Raw genomic sequence first — 9,935 nt, 5'->3', positions numbered from 1 at the left:
TGAATCTAGGTGTTACGACAATTAAGGATTGGAGGAAAAATCGGAAAGACGTTGAATCCTATACAGTTACGATTGATGGTGAAAACACTCTGAAAAATCGCAAAACATTAAAAAAGCCTAAACTTGAACTGCTTGATAACACATTGTGGATGTGGTTTTGTCAAGAAAGAAGAAAAGGAACTCCAATATCCGGGCCAATTCTCAAAGAAAAAGCGATAGTTTTGCACAAAAAACTGGAAGCCGAAAGAAAATTTGTTGTCAGTGAAGGCTAGATTGATCGTTGGAAAACTCGTCATGGTGTCAGATTTGTTTCTATTTCCGGTGAAAAACTATCTGCCGATGCTGCAGCTGTTAAGAAGTTTTCTGTTAAGTTTCAAAAAATTGTAGAAGAAAATGAAATGTTACCCTGCCAAGTGTATAACATCGATGAGACAGGGCTGAACTTTAAAATGTTGCCAACAAAAACGCTCGCAGCTTCAAATGAATCCGTGGTAGGAACGAAACTTATAAATGAATAACAGTCATTCCTTGTAGGCACGCAGATGGTACCCACAAGCTCCCCTTATTCGTCACTGGCAAATCTAAGAAGCCAAGGGCATTCAAAAATATAAACTTATCTTCCCTGCCGGTTTATTACCACAATCACAAATCTGATTGGATGGACTGCAACCTTTTTAAATCCTGGTTTTTCGACGAGTTTGTGCCATCTGTCGAAAAAGACGTGAAGCAAAAATATCTGCCTGTTCGTGCTCTACTGCTGTTGGATAACGCACCATCACATCCATCTGAGGAAGATTTGGTGAAAGGGGACAAAAAAGCTCTCTTTCTGCCTCTTTCTAATGTGACCTCACTCGTCCAACCAATGGATCAGGGCGTTATAGAATGGTTAAAAAGGCGATATCGCAGAAAGTATATCAGCTCAATCTTGGAAAAATCTGGAGGAGGTCATAACTTATTTGAGGCAATGAAATCCCTGATCATCAAAGTTGCTATCTACACAATCGCTGCAGCATTGGACGAACTGAAACCCGACACACTGCGGAAATCGTGGCGTAAGCTTTGGCCACAAGTTATGACTGAAAATGAACGTACCGACGATTAGCAAAACAACGACGCACTGGAAATCGTTAAAGATCTACAAACTTTGGAGCCGAACGTCCATGCCAATGAAGCTGAAGAGTGGATCAACGAATGTGACAAAAACTGTGACACTTTTGAAGAGCTCAATGGCGACCAGATTGTTGCCGCTGTTAGCCAGGAACTGTGGATGAGGACTCGGACGGCAAAGACGAACCCCCCACTCGGATTTCACACAACGATGCAAAAAACGCTTTTGACATCGCCCTTCAATACATCGGGCAGAATCCAACTTCAACTCCAATGGACGTTTTATCGATAAAAAAAAATGGAGGGACACTACAGCTAAATCTACAATAACATCTGCTAAACAAAAATGTAGCACTGACTTTTTTTCCAAGTAATTTGTTTTCGTTTTTACTGTAAAAACAATGCATACAGTATAATCATTTCTTAGTTTATACAAACAGTAGTTTATTTCTTTGTAAAAAATTTCTTTTTTATATACCGTGCTATAAACATTTTTTAGTTTACGCTATATATCGTTTATACGTTATTAAGTTCAGTACAGTACTGTAATTTGTTTGTCGTTTTTCCTTTTCAAACCAATATATATTACAGTGTTTGTAGACGTTTTTTAGTTAATATATTGTTTAACACTGTGTAAAAAACATCTTTTGATATTACTGTAGACGTCTTTTAGTTCTTAAATAAATTAATTTTTTGTATTAATGTCTTTTTATATTTTTTGCAATGAATATTACATTTTTCGAATAATTCTACCATTTTTTCGTTCCGACCATGGTCCCGGTCCCGAAGGTGACGGATTAGAGGGGTTCTACTGTAGAATTCATGTGCTATTGCTGAGTGGCAATGCTACCAAAATACATTTGTCATGCGGTGCACAGAAACCCACATTCTCGTGAATTTATCTGTGCCAGACAGGCCAAACAGTTTGACTGTGTTAATAAAACTTAAGAAATTATGCAGCAAACACTCATTGTCTTGTGTTTCAGAGAACTTTATTAAACTCTACCTGTTATCTGTTTCTTACACTTTTGCATCCATTTTACAAAGTTTCACGTTTCTTGTGTCATCCTAACACATTTCAATGTCCGTCACAGTTAGTCAGAGCTTCTTAATCTTCACTAAAATTGCATCTCTAGATCCTAACCTTTATCGAGCTGCTCATCTGCAGCAGTTACACTGAGAGACGATGAATGAGTAGTGACGGTTACATTTGCATAGTGACAATACTTATTAGTCGACGTTGTAGTATGCAAGGTGCTGGCAGTGTGTGCACATTGCATTCCTATTATGCTGTGTTGAACTTCACTTCACTGCCTGAGGATCTGCACGCACCACCAAATGCTGTTCAGCTGAGCACTCCCAAGAGAACCTGGGGGAGGCTGAAGCTACTCTTTACTTTACACTTGCAGCTAGGGATGTGTACGTCTCATGCCACTCAAGCAGTGGCCATGCACGACCTTGCTTCCATCTTAGTTGCTTGTGGTGCACTGTATCATCTATATGCGCATAGGTGCTAACTCAGGGAAGTATATCAGCACAAATATCAACTCCATGTAAGTTTACAGAGACATGTTAAAAAGCACACTATTTGAAAGAAGTAGTAGTTTTGGTAAAGGAAATAAATAACAAAGGAGAAGGCGATCGCCTATGCAGTCCAGGCGACACAGAATTCAGTATTAGCAGTGGTAGTAGCAGTATTCATCCGTAGATCACATTTATAAGGATATTGGTCACGTTTTGGTATTACAATTTAAGAACAACAGAAATGACTTAATTCATATATATAGGTATTTACAAAGTTGTAAGTTTAGTTTCACAAGGATGGAACAGGTAGTCAGACGTGACTTTATAGAAGAAACCATCTCGCCATTTACCTGAAGACATTTAGGAAAGCAAGGATGTCTGGATGAAAATTGAAGCAGCCACCTCCCTGAATACATGGCCATTAGGTTTAGAACACAATTACTTTATTCAGATTATGCCTAGTGTGCAATACTATTTTTTAAAAAAGTTATTTAATAAGGCATAAGCCTATTGCTACACTATTTACTCATTTCTCACTCCCAGCCACTGTACACATTACACACCCATAGTCAGTTCTTCGGGAGCATGCGAGAGATTCATCTCATGACCATAAGATTGCTGTTAACTGCCGTTATCTTGACATCTGAAATTCGAAGAAAGTGGACATTCTTGAACATTTTAAATGTATTCACAATGTTCAGCTAGTGTATCGGGAAGTACAGCTTCAGTCGTCCAGTGACTTCACTTCATAGAGAGAAGAAATTGAAATGGAGGGTAATGTTTCATTCATTAGATTCAGGGGTGCTGCAAATTGTACTAACGTAACAAATCTTTACTGTTACCAGTGACACTGGGCTGGCACATATGCATCAAAATCCACATGAAAACACAGGAAAGCTTGGATCAGAATCAAGGGATTCATGGACAGAATCTTCCTTTCACTGCACAGACCGTGTCATAGAAGTGATTTGGGTGATTCATGTCTCCTGTAGCAGAAGAGAGAAGAAATTGCTAGTAAAATTGTTGCTCACATGCCACTCGATGCTGTGACAATTTCAATAGCTAATGAGCAAGACAGACTCTACCACTTACACAAAAAAAGAAAATAACTTGCAAAACTTTGAATGAAGAGTGAATTAAAATTGTTACATTGCTGAACATCAGTAAGATGGAACAAGTGAAATGAGAATTTCACTTTGCAGAGGAGTGTGCACTGATATGAAACTTCCTGGCAGATTAAAACTGTGTGCTGGACCAAGACTCGAACTCGGGATCTTTGCCTTTTGCGGGCAAGTGCTCTATCATCTGAGCTACCCAAGCACGACTCACGCCCCATCCTCACAGCTTCAATTCTGCCAGTACCTCATCTCCTATCTTCCAAACTTCACAGAAGCTCTTCTGCGAACCTTACAGAACTAGCACTCCTGGAAGAAAGGGTATTGCAGAGACATGGCTTAGCCACAGCCTGGGGGATGTTTCCAGAATGAGAATTTCACTCTGCACCAGTGTGTGCACTGATATGACACCTCCAGACAGATTAAAACTGTGTGCCGGACCGAGACTGAAGGTAGGAGATGTGGTACTGGCAGAATTGAAGCTATGAGAACAGGGTGTGAGTCGTGTGGGTAGCTCTGATGGTAGAGCACTTGCCCGTGAAAGACAAAGGTCCCGAGTTCGAATCTTGGTCCAGCACAGTTTTAATCTGCCAGGAAGTTTCATGGAACAAGTGTTCCTCCATAGGTGAATGAAATGCAAGGAAGTAGGATCTCTTGTATAAGCCACAAGTAGGCTTCCCTATAATTGAAAAAAATAATTTTGTACTAATCATAATATAACGATGCACAGTGTAGCATGCTCCAGAAGTAAGGTGATATCTTTCTGTTATTTCTGCAAGAGCATATCATCATTTGACAAGTTCAGGACAACTCTGGGATCTGCAATCACCTAAAAAAAAAGGCCAGACTGCAGCTAATAGGTCATCTATGTATGCACATAATATTAAATGCTAAAGTATGTCAGGGGAGAGTTGCTCGTCCCCCTCCTGTTACTGCCAGAGCAACTGAAAAGTTATGTCACTGCAGTGTGGCTCCCTGTATGCTCCTACATACGATTTTACAGACTTCGAGGGAGAGACGAAAGAGTTGCATGACAAAAGATGTTCCTCTGCACCCACCCTATTACACCCGACCAGTTTGCGCCTGTGCACTGCAGGCACGGCTCAATGTATGCAATGTCTCTAGCCGTCAGTCTCGATTTAATGTCCCGAGAGCCGAGTCCTGGAAACACACACATCCACATGTCACACACTGTTGCTCACTAATGATGCAGCCTAAAACTTTGCGACACGTATTGTGTGACTCGAGGAAACTTGTCGCCTTCCACTGCCTCGTCGGAACCCCCCTTCCAGTGTGATATCCATCTTTCCTACAAGTAGTTTTATGATTGTTGTACTTTAAATTTCTCCAGAAGCCTACAGTTAGATGTCTTACAGTTGTGTTTTAATGCCAGTAAGTGATTGCTGAGAGTGAACCCAGTGAGCTGCAGGCATGGGCAGCTGCATCTCTCACCTGTCAACAGACATTGTTTCAGTATCAGTTATTAGTGTGAAGAACTGCAGTTGGCAACAGCTACCTTTTGGCAGCACACAGTAGCCCTAGGCATCAGCTGTTCTTGTGACCTGGTAAATTAATTGAAGTCACATGATGGTCATGATAAATAAAACTGCTCACCACTAACAGAAGGAAACGAAATTGCCATTTAGACTGCATTTATGTACATTTATGAGCCAAAACATAATGACCACCTGCTTAATAGCGTGTTGTTCCAATTTTCAAACACAGTATAAGAGAGATCCTGATTGGCATGGATTCTACAAGTCCTTGACAGGATTCTAGAAGTATGTGGCACCAGATTTGTACACACAGGTCAAGCAATTCCTGCAAATTATGGATGGTGGTTTACAGGCACTCAGCTGGTGCCCAATATGTGTTCCAAAGTGTACAGATCAGGCACATTTGCTGGCCAAGACATCAGTGTGAGTTCACTATAATGCCGCTCAAACCACTGCAGCACAATTCTGACCTTGCAACACGGACAGTTATCCCGCTGAAAGATGTCGTTGCCATAGGGGAAGACTTCCACCATGAATAATTGCAGGTGGTCCACAATAATGTTCCCATAGCTCATGGCTATTAGGATACCTTCAATTACAATCACAGATCCAATGAAAGTCCAACTCTATGTATCCCATAGCATAATTCTGCCCTCACCAGCCTGCATCCGTGGTGCGATGCACGTTTCGTGCAGCCATTTGTCTGGATGATGGCGTGTAAGACTCAACTATTGACCTGGTGTAACAATTAATGCGATTAATTCGACAGGCGACACATTTCTATTGAGCCACAATGAAAACCCAGTCGTGCTGTAACCATTGCAGTAATAACGGATGATGTTTGATCAACACAGTAACGTGTACAGATCGTGTGATGTGGAGCTCTGTGTTCGGCAATGACTTTTGAACAGTGTGCTCTGAAAGACTTGTGCTTGCACCAACACTGTACTCTGTCATCTGATCTGCTACATATTGTTGCATATCCTGGTTTACACAGTGTGGGATCCTCCAGCTTCTCATTTTGTGAGACATGGTCGTCTAGTACCATATGGCCTACTTGTTATCTCAACATCCTTCAACCATTTTCCATAGGTGCTCCTGACAGTAGTACGCCAACAGGCGACTGGCTTCACCATTTCAGAGATTCTCATTTCCAGCTGCAACGTCACAACAGTGTGCCCTTATGCTGTTTATGTCAGCGAATTTCAACATCTGTGGCCCATATCTTTGCTATAATAACTGGTTGTTCAGCTCTTTCCTTACAGTGTCAAGTGACCGCAACACCCACCAGGAGGTTTCAATCTTGCAGTGGACAGTGGTCATAACGTTTTGGCTCATCAGTGTATCTGTTTTCATCTAATAAAGATAAAATGTCTTTCTCTTCATTTAAATAAAGAAAATTAGTAACTTGCAAGTCAGTCCGAAAGTTCACAAATCCGAGGGGTGGGTAGCGAGCAAAAGTTCGGAGAATAAAGTAGTAGGAAACCCAACAGTCTGTAGATGACGAGGAATTTTGGAAAATTACGAGATGTGTGTAGCACAGGATACTTTTTATTTTCTCACTACTTTGGAGTGTTTGAACTTTGACTGCTTGTGGAAAACATTCCAACCAGGAAAGGCACCCATTTGCAGATTGACTACATTTGCTGTCGACAGAGATCTGACAAGGGTCAACAATCTACAGCTTAGACAGCCAAAATAAGAGGTGTGGAGTAGAGACAATATTATGAAAAGGATAGATTGCTACTCAGCATATAGTGGATATCTTGAGTCGCAGACACGCACAACAAAGAGATTGCTAAACAAGTAAGCTTTCGGCTACAAGACCTTCTGAATTAGACAACATACATACACACATTCACGCAAATGTAACTCAAATTTACGTGACCACTGTCTCTGGCCTTCGTGTCTTTCTTTGTGTATGTTGTCTAATTCAGAAGGCCTTTTGACTAAAAGTTTACTTGTTTAGTAGCCTTTTTGTTATGCCTGTCTGTGACTCAACATCTCCACTCTATGGTGAGTAGCAATCTATCCATTTCATAATATTGTCATTCCTCCAATACTGTCATTCCTCCATCCTGGATTTTCCAGAGCAAAGCAAGAACTGCCTCAATCACTACAGAAAAATATAACAGAACAACTGACTTCCCAATACAGACTGGAACTGAAAGAAACAGCATTGTCCTCACATTTACCAACACACACACACACACACACACACACACACACACACACAAGCATGCTACTGTGACTGAAATACAGATAATGTTGAATGTGCACATAGATTACATAATGTGTAGATTCTGATGTTGTCAAGGTTGTGAGAGTTTGATGTTAAAATCAATTAAATGACACACATACTTCTCAAATTATTTGTCAAATGCTTTTCCGATGCTGTATTCTCTGAACCGTAATTTCTATAAAAATTTGCTAAACGGATGTACTATTTGGCAAGGCAAACTGGTTACCCGACCTAGTGGGAACTAACTTGCTCACTTGACTAGAACAGTCACATTCCAACTCAAACTGGCTTGCACTTAACCTCACAGTGCAACCACAAAAATTGATCATGAAAAATACCTTTGCAGGAAGTTGCAACAACTTGCTGTTACTGTCACTAATTTTACTTATGATGAGAATGTGATAGGTTTAGTACCGCCAACAGAGGAGCTGTCAGAAAGTAGGAGCACATGTTGACACGCGAAAGTTAAGAAGTCAATGGTGTGAAAATTACAGATGGAGGGACACAATGCCGAGTGATGCAGACTAAACAGAATGCACACAACAAATATTTCATTGATGATACAGGTAAATGTGTTATTAAACAGCAATTTCTTTGATGGTATGAAAAATACAAGGCACTACCATTTTTGCAAAAACATGGCAGATTTGGTTGCAGACTAGACTTCCAGACTAGTACAGAAACTCTGATTTTCATAAGTGCCAGAAAGAAAGAGCCATTGTGCATGGATACTCGCAAAAAGGGTGTACTACATGAGATTTTTTGCAAAGAAGTGAAGTATTATAATTAAAATAGCCAGTGGTTTATTTAGATGAACACTGTGAATAAATGTTACAAAGACACAGTGTGCAAAGAGTACTGTCGCACAACAGTGCCAGGCTATGTTTCGTTGTTGTGAATGCAGAGCTCTGTTTGGTGCTCACTTCTCCTCTTTCACAGTGACAGGAAAGCTTAGGGCTAAAATAATTCAAAATACAGAGACACACAAAAAGATGAAATTTTGGCATTATTTAGGAGCATCAACCTCTTCCTCCTTATTCCACTGACGAATATATATAAGAAAATGGGTCTCTTCCTACTGCCACAATACAGTCTAGACCGAAATCCTACAGAACTTTTAATAAAGTCCTGACATAAAGTTTTTCCAACAATTCAATTCATTATGGCCTCAGTCATTTCCAAATTTTTCATTAAAAATAAGGAAACTATAACTGCAATGATTTGTTGTGTGAATCATTTTAAAATGACCTGTACATCTTCAAAACATAAAAAATAGTACATCTTGGAAACACAAAAAATAAGAGTGTTCTTCAAACAAATATGGCTAATCTACAAATCTGCTACTGAAGTAGACAGACAGAGTCCCATCCAGACAAGAAACATGCAGTACCACACAACTAAAAAATTACATGCTAACTGTTCAATATCTCGCATCTCGAAAATTATAAATGAACTGTTTGATATCTCATGTCTTGACAATCTATACTGAACTACCTGATGAACTCTGTCACATTAACAAAGTACTTTTGTGCCACTATATTTTAAGAAATTGTACAAAAGAGCCATATTTTTTATGGATGTTTAATGTGTTAGCTGCTAAAACTAACATTTTTCTTTTTGTTGCATCTAAATTATAATACAAATACCACCAAATACAGTACACAGCCTTGAAAACTAATTAAACACTGTGACTACTTAGTCCCTTTGCTTGATCACATCACAGCCAATTATCAGCAGCCATGAAAAAAAAGCTATCACAGATTGACAGTTTGGCCCATCTCCGTTTTGTGGTTCATAACACTGTTGGCACTGAGCTTTCCCTGCTGATGTCAGGTAGCATTTCATTTTGGAAGAAGCATAATTTTTTTTTTTTTTTTCACAAACCTGCCTATTTTGTAGTGATTCCAAACTGAAACTGTCAACTGCAGATCAATCGTGAAAACTCATACAGCGCAGAGAATTAGATTTCTTTTGAATATTAGAACTTGATTTAGGCTTAATCAGTATTATTTTAATCATTTCAGGGGTTTATTAAAATATTGGTTTTGGGGACTGATGATGGAAAGCTTTTCCACCCTTGAAGTTTTAAAAGTAAGCAGCCATAAAGTGGATGTGTCTCATGAGTGAGCATTCAGATGTGCAGAACTGTATTTTTGTCTTCAACATAAATTGCCTCTCAAGTCACATGACCTCACCATTCTGCAGATTGCAAATATCATTGCAGCACTAGTACAGATACATTACATACAAAAGAATTACGGATTTTGTGCATGCATTTGACAGCCAACAATTCTGCATTCAATTTCTGAGATGAGCTTCAGAAATAACATTGGAGTGGTTAAGGAATGAGAGGATCAGGGAATTAGTGAAAAAGGAACCATTACAGTATAGCACAGAGAAATTACGGCTCAGATGGAATTGGTATGTTAAGCAAACAGGAGAGAAGAGGAT

Source organism: Schistocerca nitens, chromosome 10 (assembly GCF_023898315.1).
Source record: "Schistocerca nitens isolate TAMUIC-IGC-003100 chromosome 10, iqSchNite1.1, whole genome shotgun sequence".
Taxonomy (NCBI): Eukaryota; Metazoa; Arthropoda; class Insecta; order Orthoptera; family Acrididae; genus Schistocerca; species Schistocerca nitens.
This window is presented reverse-complemented; position numbering follows the sequence as displayed.